Source organism: Scatophagus argus, chromosome 1 (genome assembly GCF_020382885.2).
Source record: "Scatophagus argus isolate fScaArg1 chromosome 1, fScaArg1.pri, whole genome shotgun sequence".
NCBI classification, from domain to species: domain Eukaryota; kingdom Metazoa; phylum Chordata; class Actinopteri; family Scatophagidae; genus Scatophagus; species Scatophagus argus.
In genome coordinates, this window is record NC_058493.1 from 388,772 (window position 1) to 406,113 (window position 17,342).

Consider the following 17,342-nt stretch of genomic DNA (forward strand, 5'->3'; position numbering starts at 1 on the left):
GGTCCTCCACCATTTTGGTTGTAGTTTCGCCACTCGCCATTCTGGTTGTAGCTCCTCCCCTCATGTGGCCATCCGCCATCTTAATTGTAGTCAGCCACTAGCTTGTTGTTAGCTGCTATCCTGCTGCTATCTTGCTAACCGCCATTTTGTTTGTTTTTAGCCACTAGCTTGTTAGCCGCTACCTGGCTAGCTTGTTAGCCTCATACTGTTGTCATCATCTCTCTCTCTCACACACACCCATACACACACACACACACACACACACTCCTGTATATATGCACACCTATGTATAGATATACTCTTGTTGCTGTACCTGTGTTATCTTAGTTAATAGTTAATGTGTGTTGATAAAACTTAGATTATAATAGTGTTTATTACAAAGTGATACTTATCTATGGATGGTTGTTGCTGTTTAATAAATCCTGTTATAGTTTAACCTGTCGTTGCCTGTGGTTATTGTGTATGTACTTGTAATAACAGCTGAATTCATGACAGCCAGTGCTCGGAATCATCCTTCACAATTTTAAGAGACTGTTTTCCCATTAATTAATTTGGCTATTGGTCCCTGGTGACAGGGTGGTGCCCCGATATTTATGTGTATTAAGCATACACTGATTTTACTTTAATGATTATTTCCCATAATCATTGACTCTCTGCCAATAACCAAATTGCTCCTACTAAGTCGCACAACATAATTGGTGCCCCGTGTGAGGCTGTCTTATTCTAGCTGTGTTACAGTATAGACACAATAACAAAAAAGGCAAAACCAAACTTTTCCATGGGTCCACCAACATAATTGGGGTCCCAGGTGAGTTTGTCTAATTCCAGCTGTGTTACAGTATCACCACAGTAACCTGCTACCGACGGTTTAGAGAATTTCTTTTCTTTTGTGTTATTTTATTATTCTCCTTATTCTCCTCTTTTCTCAGAATTAGAGTGAAGAAGCCGTCCCCTGCATTTTTAATTGTTAACTATTAATTACAGGTACTAAGAGTATTGGTTGTGTTGTGTTGTGATTGCACTAAGAGGTGCCATAGATTGGATAGTGGATTACATAGGTTAAGTAGCAGAACACAGACCGTGTTCTCTTGCTTTCCTGGATCTGTGAGTCCTGTTTTGACGTGCACTAACTCCTTTAGCATAAGGTAGAGTGCTCCTGTGTAACTTCAGTTACGACTACTTAGCAGCCATAGTTAGCCTAGCACATTGTTGATTTGTGTTGGTTTTGTAAGCCACAGGTTGAAGCCCACCTGTGCAACTTAAACTTGCTTAGCGTAGCAGTTTTGTGGTTTTTGTTTTGTCTGTTCAGTGGAAAGACAAAATGAGCAGTAGGGATTCCCACACCCCTGGAGCTAGAGGCTCCCAAGAGGCAGATGACCTGGACCTGCAGGCCACAGTCACTGGCCTCGTGAAATTGGCAGTTAATGGCATGAGTGACCTGAACAGCTACAATGCTAGCACCTGTGACAAGAAAATACAGGAAGTGGTCACTTGTCACTTGTCCCTTATTTCTCAGATGCTCAGTCAGGTAACAATGCTTTATCACCGTAAAGCCCAGTTACAAGCTGTAGAGTATATGGAGCAGATTACAGTGTTGCAGACCAGCTATCATGCTGAGCAACACAAAAACTTGATCCTACAGCAAGAGGTTAAGGACCTTAGGGATCAGCTGAGTGAAGTTAAGGAGGAAAATGAGACCATCCAGCAGGATTGTCCTTATTTAAATTTGCAGCTCCAAACGACGGAGGATCAGGTGAAAGCAGCCTTGATCCCTGATCCGTCTGATATTGGTTCTGACCCAGATGCAGCCCCTGTCCCAGAAGAGATGGTGAAAACGCGAACGGCGGATACCATGGAGGACAAGCTGCGGGCTGAACGACAGGCATCCCGCGCACGGATAGCCGCCACATGTCAGGAGCTTGAGGGTGCTCGACAGACAGTTCGAGCCACACCCACTGATCTGAGGACAGTTAGTGGAGAGGTAGCAGCCCCTACTGAGATGCCCGACATGATCATTCTTGACCAGTACACTCCTCCACTGGTCCACCATAGGCATGGGAATGCCTCAGGCACCAGAAGTGCAACTTCATCAGCTCTCCAGCGCTCCATACCTGACTTTGCCAAAGGAAGAACCTCCCTGGAGAAAGGTGGACATCAGCCATACTCCTTGAGAGACGACAGGGACTTTGGCCCCACACCGGCCGACATGCCATATCTAGGGCGCCGCTCACGCCCTCACTTTGACCAAACCTCTTCTCCACAACGAAGGAGGAGTCATGGTCTTTCCCCCCAGGACTTGAGGAATCCAGAATCCTCAGATGACTCTGACGACGCCAGCACCTACTACCAACAGGGTCTGCGCATACGTCAGCTTGAATCTCTTGCAAGAGACATAGAGAGCTTTGACCCCAGGAACCAGGAGTCATCCATCGATGACTACTTGAGGGAGGTAGATCGCTGTCTCCTTGATCTTCCCCATGCATCTGCCCGGGAGAAACTTCGCTTGATCTGGAAAACCACCTCCAGGAGCGTCCGTGTCTTCATGGAGACTCTCCCACCAAGAACCAGAGACCATTACTCAGCGCTCTGCCAAGCCCTGCGGGAAGAATACTCCCACTACACAGACCATGCTTCCGCCACTCTTGATGCTTTTGCTGTCACGCAGAAGAAACTTGAGCCTCCCTGGGAGTATTACAGGCGTCTCAGAGCAGCATATTTCCAAGGGCGTAATGCGCCTGGATTAGAGGAAGAGCATGCTTTCAAATCTCTCTTCCTTCATAACCTGCATGAGAGCGTACGCTACGACGTGACCATGCACTGCCGCACTAACAACCTCAACATGCAGGAGATGAGGCGGTACGCGCAGCTGGCATGGGAAACACGAGTACGCCCAAGTAGGACAGCTGACAGCAGTGCCAGGGTACTGAAGATCCAGCCGTCCGCCACTGCAGAGGTGGCACTGGAAGGCGGCAAGATGCCTCGTGCCCAGATGCAAGCGGGACCAGGTCCCCCGGCATACCAATCACTCTGCCCACAGGGTGAACACCCCAGTCAGAGGACCAACAGTCCTAACTGGTCACGAAACCTGAGCCCACCGGCAAAAGACACTCGCCAGCCAGACAGAAAGGTCAGGTTTAAATCCAACTCCAAACAGGGTAGGAGGTATGGTGGCAAAGCCCCACTTCCATTTAAAGAGGAAGACTTCCAAGAGGAAAGTTTAAAGAAGCTTATAAGGAAGTGTGTGGCTGAGACGTTCCGATCGACCACTCAGGCCGCCTAGTCACCCAAACATACTCCTAACACCAGAAACCCTGTTCCTTTAATTGCTTTTCTTCTTTTTATTTTCCCTTTTGATTTTCTTATAGCGTCACCAGCTGTATAGGATAGATTAACCCGACCAGCCACAGGGAAGGGGGGGTTGATGCTAACACACGCCCTGACTCACCTGTGGTGGTCACCATGGTTACAAAGCCACTCTCCAGACACTTCAGCAGGTTACATATTGGCCATCCATGAACAACGACACCAGAGGTTAAATTCAAGGGTGCCTTACCTGCTATCATTTTTACCCAACTATCCTCTGAATCAAGCACAAATTCAGGGAAAGGGGGGGGTCACCTCTCATGTTCTAATCTTCAAGTCAGTTGGATTGAACCAGTCCCTAAATATACTGAAGGTGATAAATCCCTCCTTATAAATTGTCATAGACCTCTAGAAATTAGAGCTAGGTTCTGTCTGAATCATAACTATCATAGACTGGCAGAATGAGCAACTGAAGTCTGTTTTGAATGTTGGTTTTGGCAAGACAATACACACGTATGTCATCTACACTGGCGTATCATGAGGAAGACTCCTCATTGTATTTTGAACCTTAACACATGTACCTGAAAGAGGAATATCCACTGGGTCTGCCCCAGCAGCCATTTGTTAGAGATGTGAATGATCTCTGTGGTTTGAGAGTTGACTCACCCTAGCAAAAATGCCAGGGTACCGTGTCTGCAAGAACAGAGGAAAGTGAGATCCTCGCAGAGTGAATTGGCCACCTATGGCTTGTGAATACAGTCACCACAAAGCCCCATTAGCCTACAACCGGCATGATACAGCCACTAAGCTGCTGGCTACATTAGAATACATAGCCAATTCACTGATACTCCTCCTCTTCTTTCTCCTCTCTTTCTTTCCTTGGGTACCTACATTGAGCTATGCTCTTTTGAAATTGTGTTAAATGTGTTGTTGAAATGCCAATTAATCATAGTGGAGTTAGTTAGCTCATTATTCATATCTGCCCAGACTGTGCCTCAACTCTGTCCAGACATTAAAGCCTCAATGAACTCTGAATTAAAGCCTCAATGAACTCTGAGCTAAAGCCTCAATGAACTCTGAACTTTGAACTGTTGATCACTGTGTCTGCTCATCAGCCAACAGGAAGGAAGCCAGAAGGATGACCACCTTCAGCGCACATGGACCATTCGACCTTAGAGAATGTTGCTCTAAAGACCGTGGCCCCTACCCCATTCTTCAGACCAAAGGGGGGATGTTGGGATCTCTGGCCATGCGCTCTGGAGAACAATAGAGCGGCCTACATGTAACTCATAAAGCCTGAGTTAGAGTGACTAACTGTTAGAGACCCCACTCATGACGTGCACCTAAGTCATAAATTCCTGAGTTTAAACTCAGAACCGGCACGGACATTGGCTGTGTGCCAGCCATCTCCACGGGGGTCCGAGGTGACGTCACTCAGGTAATAAAAGGTCACTGCGATCATCAGCCTTCGCTTTTTCCCGTGCGTGCTGTGACAGTGAGAGCTCCCCCAGGCTCTCCAAGTGTCCAAACCGCCCAAAGGGAGCAACAATCAAACGTTTTGATTAACATCATCTTAGATCCCGGGTCACAGTTCTGCAACTCGCAGGCCGAGAAACAGACTGCTGTAATTTTCGGTAACTTTTCCTTTTTTTCTTCATCCGACGTGGATCGCTGAACAATCAGCTGATCGCACGTTAACGAGCCGCGCGCCGACTTTGTTAAGGACGAAAACAAAGTTTGTTAACTTTTTCACCGGTGATTTTCTCCGCTGCCGCCGAGAGTTCAACACTCCGCATCATCAGAATAACGGACCGCCAGCATCCCGCCGAGGACGACGCTGCGAACGTTTAAGCGGATCATTATTTCAAACTCCGAATGATCGGAGCAACGCAACGTAAGAGGCTTATGTCTGGGCAGAGATAGTGTAACATAGGGTTGTTTACACATGCTTTCGGTAACTTTTAAGTGCTGCATTCATTGATTTTAGTTTCCGGTCGGTCATTTCCGCCGTTTCAGCGAGACCGCGCGTCACCAGTTAAAGGACCAATAGCTGAGCAGATAAGCTCCGGTTTACTGACTCCGCTATTGTGTGGTGACACGCGAGTTTCTAAAGAATTAGAGTGGATTATTTTATTGGGTTGTGTTTGTTGTATTTTCATTTCTATCTTTCCTCACACTCTTCTTTCTGAACGGTGAGGCGAAAGTCCGAGCACGCGATCACGAACCGTAACCAAGAGGTACGTGGCGCTCAAAGGCTTCCGCCCATTGTTCTCTTCTGTGACCACATAAGCAACATCACGTTGGTTATCACCATCTTGGCTCTGAATGATACGGCCGGCGTATTCTTCGGTAGTCAATTGGAGTTTGCTGAGTCATCACATGCGTGTGACTAGTTTTGTTTGCTGAGTCATCCTTTATGTGGTTGTTCATCCTGGTGTGCTGACCCCTCCTCATGTGGTCCTCCACCATTTTGGTTGTAGTTTCCCCACTCGCCATTCTGGTTGTAGCTCCTCCCCTCATGTGGCCATCCGCCATCTTAATTGTAGTCAGCCACTAGCTTGTTGTTAGCTGCTATCCTGCTGCTATCTTGCTAACCGCCATTTTGTTTGTTTTTAGCCACTAGCTTGTTAGCCGCTACCTGGCTAGCTTGTTAGCCCCATACTGTTGTCATCATCTCTCTCTTTCACACACACCCATACATACACACACACACTCCTGTATATATGCACATCTATGTATAGATATACTCTTGTTGCTGTACCTGTGTTATCTTAGTTAATAGTTAATGTGTGTTGATAAAACTTAGATTATAATAGTGTTTATTACAAAGTGATACTTATCTATGGATGGTTGTTGCTGTTTAATAAATCCTGTTATAGTTTAACCTGTCGTTGCCTGTGGTTATTGTGTATGTACTTGTAATAACAGCTGAATTCATGACAGCCAGTGCTCGGAATCATCCTTCACAATTTTAAGAGACTGTTTTCCCATTAATTAATTTGGCTATTGGTCCCTGGTGACAGGGTGGTGCCCCGATATTTATGTGTATTAAGCATACACTGATTTTACTTTAATGATTATTTCCCATAATCATTGACTCTCTGCCAATAACCAAATTGCTCCTACTAAGTCGCACAACACCGGATAAGGAAATGGTGTACTTGGACCGCCAGATCCAAAAGGCAGATCTGGAAATTGAGTTACTTAAATGCAACTTAGAGGTGGGTGTGCAGTCACAGGTAAATTTAATTTATTATTGGAACAATATGAAAAACTAACAGAAAAATGTTCTCTTTGTCTCTCTGCAGGATAAAAGGAAGACTAAATAAAAAGAATGTGTGACAATATGGTTGTGCTTTTATTGAGGTTAACATGAAAAATGGTTATTGCATATGAGATCTCTGATTAGTCTTCCATCCTGGTTTTCTGGGAGGTGGATGGGGGGGGGGGATGGGTCCTCCTCGTGGTCTTCTGTTTGTAGGGCAGGGTGTTGCTCTCCTCTAATAGTTGCAATATTATGGAGAATAACACAAGCCACAATTATGTCACAGGCTCTTTCAGGAGTTACTCTGAGATGACGTAAGCACTGGAAACGGGCTTTCAACAGGCCTATAGTCATCTCTACCCTGGCTCTTGTCCTGCAGTGTGCCACATTGAAGTGCTGCTGGGGGCCTGGTTGAGGGTCTGGGTAAGGGGTTATGAGTGTGGGTTGGCAGGGGTAACCCCTGTCACGCAGAAGGAAGCCTTCAATCTCTCCTGCAAGTAAAGTCACGTTTATTTAGTACAGATATTTTTCACAGGCTAACTAGACAAAGATCTTTACAGTGACAAACAGCCACCAGTGCAATGTTTCAGACCACTTACCACAGTCCAGTCTGTTGCTCAGAGTAGACTCTCGATATATACGGGAGTCATGCACAGACCCAGGCCACTTGGCTTCTATCTTCATTTTCGATCTTAACAGTACAGAAAATGAGACAGGTTAGTTGAAACGTTTGTGCTCTGACATTTAAAGGTAGTTGTCAATGTGTGTACCTGCACATTAATGCTGTGGAAGGACTTCCTATTCACATAATCTCCTTCATTTTGTGAAGGAGCAGTGGTGGGGATGTGAGTGCCATCAATGCAGCCAATCACATTTGGAAATCCTAAAAGACATTCAAATTGTAGCCCCCAGAGGTCACAGCAACATGTTATTAACAGAAAAGTTATTATTCATTTGAAATTTTTGACCTGCAATCCCATGGAACTCTTCTTTGAGGGATCTCACAGGCTTGTGGCCAGGAAAAACAACAAAAACTGAAAGAAACCGTTTCAGAGCGAGGCACGCCTTTCTGACAGCTCTGCAAACAGTGGCTTTGCTGATGTGCTCTGCATCTCCAATGCTGTAGAGCACACTCCCATTTGCAAAAAAACGTAGAGCAACGCACAGTATTTGTTCAGTGGTGAGTGCACGTCCACGGTGGGTGATGTGAGGACGGATGAGGTTATGAATGTATTGCAGTGACTGTAACGAAAAACGATAACGCTCAAATAAAAAGTTGGGAGAGTACGAAAAATTATCCAGGCGTGCTCGGAAAATCCTCGCCCGACGCAATCGCAGTTCTCTGCGAATTAGTATTGCTTCCTCGTCAAATGGGTTCTCCAGAAACGGACATGCCATTGTCGCGAACTTTGTAGGTTCGACAGGGACTCAGTGAATAAGGAAACAGATCGGCTTTATGTGCTTTGTAAAGGGGAGGAGTCAGAGACAAACTCGGTGTTTCTGGGATAAAACCTGCTCCCGACCAGGTTATGTTCACAGACTACGTTACCGCGGTAACAGACTCCGAGTATGAGTTACCTCGCTTTATGAAACGGGCTTAACTTACTCCTGAACGTACCCCGATCTCAGGGTTAACTTACCTCGCTTCTTGAAGCGCTTAACTCAGGGTTTCGCTGATTTCAGGCTTAACATACTCAGAGTTTCCACATAACCTGCTTCATGAAACGGGCCCCTGATCTTCTCTCCCGATTTAGAAACTCATAAGCGGCATGTCAGACTGGTCCTGGATCAGATACTACGAAAGCAACTGTATGTCAAGGCTGAGAAGTGTAAATTTCATGTTTCTACTGTGTCTTTTTTGGGGTTTGTTGTGCCTGAGGGGAGGGTCAGCATGGACCAGGAGAAGGTGCGGGCAGTGTAAGAGTGGTCCAAACCCACTTCCAGGAGACGTTTATCTGTAACTTTAGTCGCATTGCTTCTCCCCTACATGCTCTCATCTGCTCCAAGGTGCAGTTTCTCTGGTCCACTCAGGCTGAGTTTGCCTTTCAGAAGCTCAAGAGAGGATTTGTCTCCACTCCTGTGTTGACTCTGCCTGACCCTAAACACCAGTTCGTGGTGGAGGTGGATGTCTCCGATTTGGGGGCAGGAGCGGTTCTCTCCCAATGATCTGAGAGGGACGACAAGCTCCACCTCTGCTCAGGGCATCTTAGAGTCACAAAAGGTTTGCTGACAGGAAGAGGACTGAAGCTCCAGAGTATCAAGCTGGACAACGGGTGTAGTTATCAACCAGACACTTGCCTGTTAGGGTAGAATCACGTAAGTTGACTCCTCGTTTTGTTTGTCCATTCCGTGTGTCTAAGGTGGTTAATCCTGTGACTGTGAGACTCGACGTTCCCAGGTCCCTTCATGTTAATATCACCTTCCACGTCAGTGAGGTTCAGCCTGTCAGGACCAGTGCCTTGGTCCCGCCTATCCAGCCTCCTCCTCCCGCCCGGGTTGTCCACGGGGGTCCTGTCTCTTCCGTTCAGCGACTCCTGGCTGCTCGCCACAGAGGAAAGGGTTTTCAGTATCTCGTGGACTGGGAGGGCTATGGACCAGAGGAGAGGTCTTGGGTCTCCGCCCGGAACATCGTAGACCCCAACCTCATACATGACTTCCATCGCGACCACCCCCACGATCCTGGGCCTTCGGGGGCCGGCGTTGGGGGGGTACTGTCAAGTCTCTCACTGTCTGACTTCCTGTTTTATTTTTTAGGATTCTTTCATTTCCTGTTTGTGTTCGTTGTTGGTGTTTTTACTTTCATTTGGTTGTCTATTGTTTTCACGTGTGTCTCGTTAGCCCTTCCCTCGTGTGTATTTATAGACATGCCCTTCCCATTGTTTGTTGACAGATCGTCTGCATCTGTGTGAGTAGCTTTCTCCCCGTGTATACACCTTCAGTCTAGTTTGTCTTTCTCGTGTTTTTGACTCCTGCCTGTTTTTTGACTACCCCTCAGCCTAGTGTTTTTGTACTTTTGCCTGTGTTGACTGGTTTTTGTGTACTGACTTTGGACTGAATAAACCTTCCTGCAAGCCTACTTGTCTCTGGTCTGCTCTGTGGGTCCAAGCCAGTCTGTCTAACCCTGACAGACTATGTTACTCACCAAACAGCCCAGTTAACTTTAGTGCTCTCTGGTAACCATATTGAGACCCCTTTAATTTTGGGGTACCCTTGGCTTAAGTTACATAATCCACTAATTGAGTGGAAAGGTAGTCAGATGGTTAGTTGGAGTTCTCTCTGTCATGCCACTTATTTTCAGTCAGCTCTACAGTTTCCCTGTAGTTGAACCTGCTCCGTCTACCACTCCAGTAGCTGATCTGGGTGAGGTTTTTAGTAAACCTCATCCACTGTACGATTGTGCCATAGACCTTCCTGTTTGCTTCCTGTTGCTCATCTTCCCTCTAGTTGTCTGCATAACATTTCGAAGGATGAGAGAGAGTATGGAAAAGTATAATTTCAGCTCCAGGTAGAACTTGGCCATTCTCCTCCCCTATTCTTTTAAGAAATTAACAAACTGCGCACAACTAAAGAGTATCTGTTTCCCGTCCTGCTTCACCTTTTGTTTTTCTCTGTTCTTTCCCCTCCCTCATTTTGGTTGGTTTCTGTCTCATCGTCTCCTTTCTCCTTTTTGTTTTAGTATGTCTTGAATGGGGTGACCTGGTTTCCTCTTCCTGTCTCTGCACTTGTACACATGCTGCCTTTTGTCTCCAATCAACTCCACTCCTGCCTTCTGCTTAAAAGATTGGTTTACTCATTCCATCTATACCAGTTCATTTTGACACTCCGCGAGGCATCAATGCCTCAGGCTCTGAACTTTTGAAATTTTGCTATTGCTCTTTGTACTTACTTTTATTAACCTTTCTTCTGTTTTTTGGGCCCTTGGTCTACTGCCTCTCTCCACCATGTTTTTTCCCCATGCCTAGCTCCCCTCCTTGGTTTCTGATTCCAGTTTCTTGCCCGGTCAGACCCTCCAAAGATTTTTGCATTTTTTTGCCAAATACACTGTATGTACAAAATTATTTGGACAAGGCAACAGGACATTTTGGACAATGCTATACTTCCAACTTTATGGGAACAGTTTGAGGAAGGCCCTTTTATATTTCAGTATGACTGCGTCCTAGTGCACAATGCAAGGTCCATTAAGACATGGCTGAATGAGTTTGGTGTGGACATTAACTCCATATTAATGTCAATGTATTTAGAATGTGATATCATTAAAGTCCACGTTGGCATAGTGGTCAGGTGTCCCAATACTTTTAGTGTATGTAAAACAGAGATTCTCTTTTCACCATTCTGTCATGAATCACTAAAGGAGGATCCAAAATGCAGGACCAGATGCGAGGGAGTAGGTGAGCAAAGCAACCTGATGTCTTGGAAAGTAGCAGGGTGCATAAATTCATGCTTTATGAAGTGACATATTACTATTTGTATTCGACCCTGGTAGATCTGTACGTTGTCTCCTCAGGATCAGGAGGTTTCAGGATATGGAGTGAATTTGTCCAAGACAGAAGCACTTCCTTTAACAGCTTATTGCTCTTACACAGCCTTCCAACTATGTGCATTTCACCGATTTCCTTTTTCCAATTCCGATTTCCCCATCAGTTGGTTGACATAGTTAAAGTTAATTTTGATCCATAGATTTGTTGTGATGGTAACTGATGGGCAGCTCTAAATTCGTCTATGTGGGAAGGTTAACGTTCTAATCGAATCATAGGGGACCATAATTACACCACACTAAACTACAAAGGCCAACTGATAGAGGAGGGTTGGAGGCTATCTAAGATCTTGTTTTACTACTGTGCCTTTAATTTAAGGCACTTATCCCACTGGTCAGTCCCACCTGAAAGGGCTCCTCCCTCTTTATTGCTGTCCTTGCCCTACTATTGTCAGGATGTCCAAATTACTCTATTAATAGCCTGCAGCTGATCCAGAATGCAGCAGCTAGAGTTTTAACAGGAATCAGTGAAAGGGATCATATCTCCCCCATCTTAGCTTCTCTTCACTGGCTTCCGGTAAAATTCAGAATAGACTTTAAAATTCTCCTACTTACATATAAGGCCCTAAATGGACTAGCCCCATCATACCTGCAGGATCTAATAGTCCCATATATTCCCAATAGATCACTCAGATCACAGAGTGCAGGTTTACTTGCAGTTCCCAGAATTCATAAAAGTAGAACGGCAGCACGAGCCTTTAGCTATCAGGCACCCCTGCTGTGGAACCAGTTGCCAATCTGGGTTCGACAGGCAGACACCACCTCCACTTTTAAGACTAAACTTAAAACCTTTCTGTTTAGTAAAGCATATAGTTAGCATCAAATAAAGTGTGTAGGGCTGGTAGGCATAGTTTCACTCACCTCATGCTATATAGCCACAGGTAGAATAGGTCTGACCAACTGTTTAAATCTTTAAATCTCTATCATAGCTAAGCTGCTATAGGCCTATGCTGCCGGGGGACACAAACATGATCCACCAAGCAGTTTCCCCTCCTCCTTCTCCTCTTCTATCCTCTCCCCTCGTCAGATTAACATGCAGTTCATTATTTTATGTCACTAACTGTGTGTCCAGTGCTCCTCGTAGTCTTGTGTCTCTCCCTCCCTTTCTCTCTCTCTCTCTCTCTGTATCTTTCTGCAGGTATCTCCCCATCCAGATCTTCAAGTTGAACTGTAGCCGGCTCTATGACCAACCCAATGTGTATTGTTGACATCTGCCTGTCATTCCTCTGTGTACCGACTATCGGCGGGGTGGTTCTCCCCACGAGCCGAAATGAACTGATAGGATAGTGATTCTCAACATCACATAAAAAAAGAATACATGAATGTTACAGCAGTTCATTATAATTTTCATTACTATGTCATTTCTCATGTTGCAAATTGCTTTCCTGCCTGTACAACATCCATTGCACGTCTGCCCGTCCTGGGTGAGGGATCCCTCCTCTGTTGCTCACCCTGAGGTTTCTTCCATTTTTTCCTGTTAAAGGTTTTTCTGGGAGTTTTTCCTTAGTCGATGTGAGGGTCGAAGGGCAGAGGATGTTGCTGATGTTATGTTAAGCCCTTTGAGACAAACTGCTTGTAAAAAATGGGCTATACAAATAAAGTTGACTTGACTTGACTTTCACTGTGTGTCTATCAAATTGTCTAGAGGAGCAAGAATGCATACCATAATCTAAACCTGATATGGTTTAAAGTAGTATAGATGTGTCAAATTTGTTTTTAAAAAATGTCTTCAAATGTGTGACTTAATCCAAAGCTGCGTATTGGTGCATTTTACTATAGGGAACCTATATCATAACAAAATATTTTATTCTTATCATTCTTTTGATTAATTGGTAGCACAATTTGAAATTTCCAAGTCCTAGATCCTCGAGTATCAGAAGCTGCGTCATTTATTATCAGGGATTTTTGGTTCATCTGGGTTTAATAGACACCCAAAACACACCTGATGACTGAAGATAGAAGAAGGTTACTTGCTCCCTGCCTTGTGGTCCTGTGGTTGTTTGAGAGGGAATTTTGTGTCAAGATACATGACAATGTCACTGAGACTGCAGAGATCCATATTGCATGTTGTCCAAGATTATTTGTTCTACTTGGTGGATCAGTCCTATAAAGGCTAGACAAACACATTAGAAGTGGGTTCCTAACTAATATAATGATAGGGAAAAAACTCCTCATAGAGGATGGAAGAATGAGGCAGTGTCCTCAGTTCAAGTATAGACTGCTAAGACGTGAGATGTGAGGAGCAGCATTCAAAAAGGTCTCCTGGAATATTAGTTGTCTGTATTAGTGGGACAAATATTGACCTACATGGTATGGACTGTAATTTGTGGGGAGTCACATTCTGTGTTCAGTTCTCTGGTCGTGGTATGGACTAAATATTTACTGGCTTTGTACTACCTTATTTTCCAGAGGTTTGTGGGTTTTTTCATCTTATTTTAAATGCATGCAACCATGACATACTATATGATGAAGTGAAGTGGGGCAGCCATGGCCTAGAGGTTGCAGAAGCAGCTTGTGATCAGAGGGTCACCAGTTTGATTCCCCCACTGTATGGGCAGAACTGTATGTAATTTGCTGGGTGTTGCATGTGTGTTCAACTAAGGATGGGTTAAACGCTGAGGACAGATCCAGTGTGTGTATGTAAAAATATTTGTACTGTCAATTAAAGCTTATTCTTCTTAATGTATAGACACAACCTGGGACCATAATGTGAGTCATCATGTTGAGCTGAAAGCTTCAGGGTGGAAGGTATGTATGGCGATTTCTTTTGGTATGTATTGTTTTGTTCTTTGCTTTAAAAAAATAAACTATTAATCTGGAAAAAAAAGAAGCTGGATTGGTCACTAAGCTTGTCTTGTGTGCTATCACATTATGTTTACATATGGAACACCATACAGACATGTTCACAATCTGTTTTCTGGCTCAACATGAGAACAAGTTTGTGTCTGTTTCCCTTTTTACTGGTAAAATACATTCATATAGCCATGACTGACTGATTGACTAAGTGATTGTGTTTATTGTTTCGCATAGAACTGACAGATTTGTCAGTCAATAAGACACAAATATTTCCATGTATTTTTTTATAAACCTTCTCTGTTCTTGCCTCTAAGCATTCGCTGTAGTGTTTTAATTCCCAAAATTACAACAATGCCTTCTTCTTTAGTGACACACTAACAATCTGGTGATGATAAGATAAGCAGAAATTTCTTGGAGTATGTATGTCTCTGCCATAGCAGTATAATTTTCTTACAGTTTTTACAAACTTTAAACATTTCTAGATTTACATGTCATCATATTAATACATTTATACTTAACTTGTTAGTACACAGTTCACAGTCATAATCCAAAGAAGTTTCCTTTAATGAATTAATCTGAAAGGCAGCGGTTAATTAATATTTTATTTGCTTCCCATGTGGTCCATCATGTCACATTTTTATTACAGTACACAGTGCACAGATTTTTTTTCCTACAGTTATCCAGCCTTGGTTGATCACACATTTTCATATTGTCTTTACTGCTTTTACTGTCAGTGCAGTGGTTTAGAATCCTTAAATGACAGTTGTGAAGATAAAGTTAGTTTCATGTAAGTTTACACAAGGCTTTTTACAGTGAATTTGTCTGTCACTCTCTGATCTCAGTGTGTCTCAGCCCTCAGCACAGTGCTGCTACCACTGTGTGTGGATTCTTATCAGACAGCAGAATGCTGACTGACTATTTGTGCGTGTGTGAGAGAGAGAGTGAGTGTTATGCTTCTTGGATGTCATATCATGGCCTTCTTGGGTGGCAGACCCTCCTACATAACAGCTGGTCATGTTTGTCTCCAACATAGGCAGTGGGCAGCTTGGCAAAACAACTTTGTGAGCTGTGCCAGACACAACTGATGCACAATGTTAGTGTCTGACTACAGCTGGTAGTTTGGACCAGTGGCTTGCAATCATGCCACCAAGCCCCAGAGGTCTGCAACCTTTTATTCCAATCAAATTCTAAATATAATGATGAAACACATCAGTGACACACCAGTTGTGTCAAACTCCCAGCACTGGTACTAGTGGAGAAAAGATAGAGATCCCAAATATGTGGACTCATTGTAAGGGTAAAGTCAGTCATAAATAGATGTGTTAAAAAATAAGCAAATGATGAAATTATCTAGAATTAGCATCAGATTCTTGTTTTTGTTCTCATTTTTCTTTTTGATTACATTACGTAACATGCTTTAAATACATCCTTCAAAATAGGTAAAAGTGAGACTAAATGGAAATGGGTTTAGGTTTAAAAGCTAAAGCATCACTCAAAATATAAAACCCCTTCAACAACAACAAAAAAAGATAATAATCATTTGAATTTAAAATTTAAAATTGAAAGTGATTGTTACAGCTCCATCACCAGCACTTTTTGGGGGATATACTGTAGCAGTAGATTAAGATGAATGAAAACAGGTCCGGTGTTTTCCTGTTGGTATACCGCCTTGTCTCTGGTGGACTTGCGGTAAGTGTCCTACGTCATTTCCTGTTGTTGTGTGTTACTGGTGTTACGAGCAGCTCCGTCTGCGCTTTAATTAAAGATTGCTCTACTATTCGCTGTAGCGAGTAATTTCAAACTGTTACCCTGAACGTCTGTTCTAGTCATAGACTTCATCACTCACTTTAGTAATTTGACGGTAATCTTATAACCGATTAGCATTTGCTAAATTCCGCTAAGCTAGCTTAGCCTGTTCATTAGCGATGGCTTCTCTGTCTCCCTCTCGCTCTCCTGTTCTCGCCTGCTTGGTGTGTCAAATGTTTAGCTATTCCTCTTAATGTGGAATCAGTTTGTACATTCGCAAAAGCTATGTCGGACTCCGTAGTTTTCTCTGGACCCCTACCCAATCTGACCAGTGATGATATGTATAGCCGCATGTCATCATTCAATCGCTGTCGAGGTGGTGTCCAGCAAACAATGTGGGCTTTGTAGATAATTGGCAGACCTTTTGGGGAAGACCTGGTCTCATTAGGAGAGACGGCATTCATCCCACTTTGGATGGAGCAGCTCTCATATCTAGAAAGCTGACTGAGTTTCTTATTAAACCAAAACCCTGACAACCCAGAGTTTAGACCAGGAGGCAGAGTTGCCCATAGAGAGTGTGTCTGTCCCCCGACCACTTAAATTAATTGAACCAAACTCAAAAAGAGGAGTTATACATCATAATTTAATAAAGATCAACACCTCCACAGCTACAACAAATAGGAGAATTAAATGTGGACTGTTAAATATTAGACCTCTCTCATCTAAAGCTGTACTGGTGAATGAGTTAATATTGGACAATAATATAGATTTATTTTGTTTAACCGAAACCTGGCTTCGGCCAGAAGAATATGTCAGCTTAAATGAATCCACTCCCCAAAGTCATAATACTAATACTAATACTTAATACTCAAATTCCTCGAGACACTGGTCGAGGAGGTGGAGTTGCCGCCATTTTTGACCCAAACCCAGATCAAAAATTCAACGACCATTCATTCGAAAGCCTCTCTCACACCCTACCTAAAACAATACAACTAATTTTTATTGTTGTAGTGTACCGTGCTCCTGGCCCATACTCTGAATTCTTACTGGAATTTCCAGAGTTCCTATCGAGTCTTGTCCTTAAAACTAATAAAGTTATTATTATGGGTGATTTCAACATCCACATGGATGATAGTAATGATAGCCTTCGCGCAGCATTTATCTCTCTCTTTGATTCAATCGGTTTCTGTCAGTGTGTACATAAACCCACTCATTGCTTCAATCACACTCATGACCTTGTTCTGACATATGGCATTGATGTAGAACATTTAATAGTCTTTGAACAAAATCCTCTTCTGTCTGACCATCGGTTAATAACTTTTGAGTTTATACTATTTGACTTCAAACCACCAAGAAAAAACTCCTACACTAGGTACCTGTCTGATAGTGCTGTGGCTAAATTTAAAGAAACAGTTCTATTGTCATTAACTTCAGTATCATGTCCCCATACTCGTGAACAATACAATAATCCCTCTCAAATCAACCATTTTGTAGACAATGCTGCAAGCTTATTAAGGACAACGATAGACTCTGTTGCTCCGCTAAAAAAGAAACTCATAAAGCAAAAGGAACTTGCACCCTGGTATAATACAGAGGTTCGCAAATTAAAGCAAAATGTGCAAAAACTTGAGAGGAAATGGCGTTCCTCCAAATTTACTGAATCTCGCTCAATCTGGCAAAACAGTCTTAGATTATATA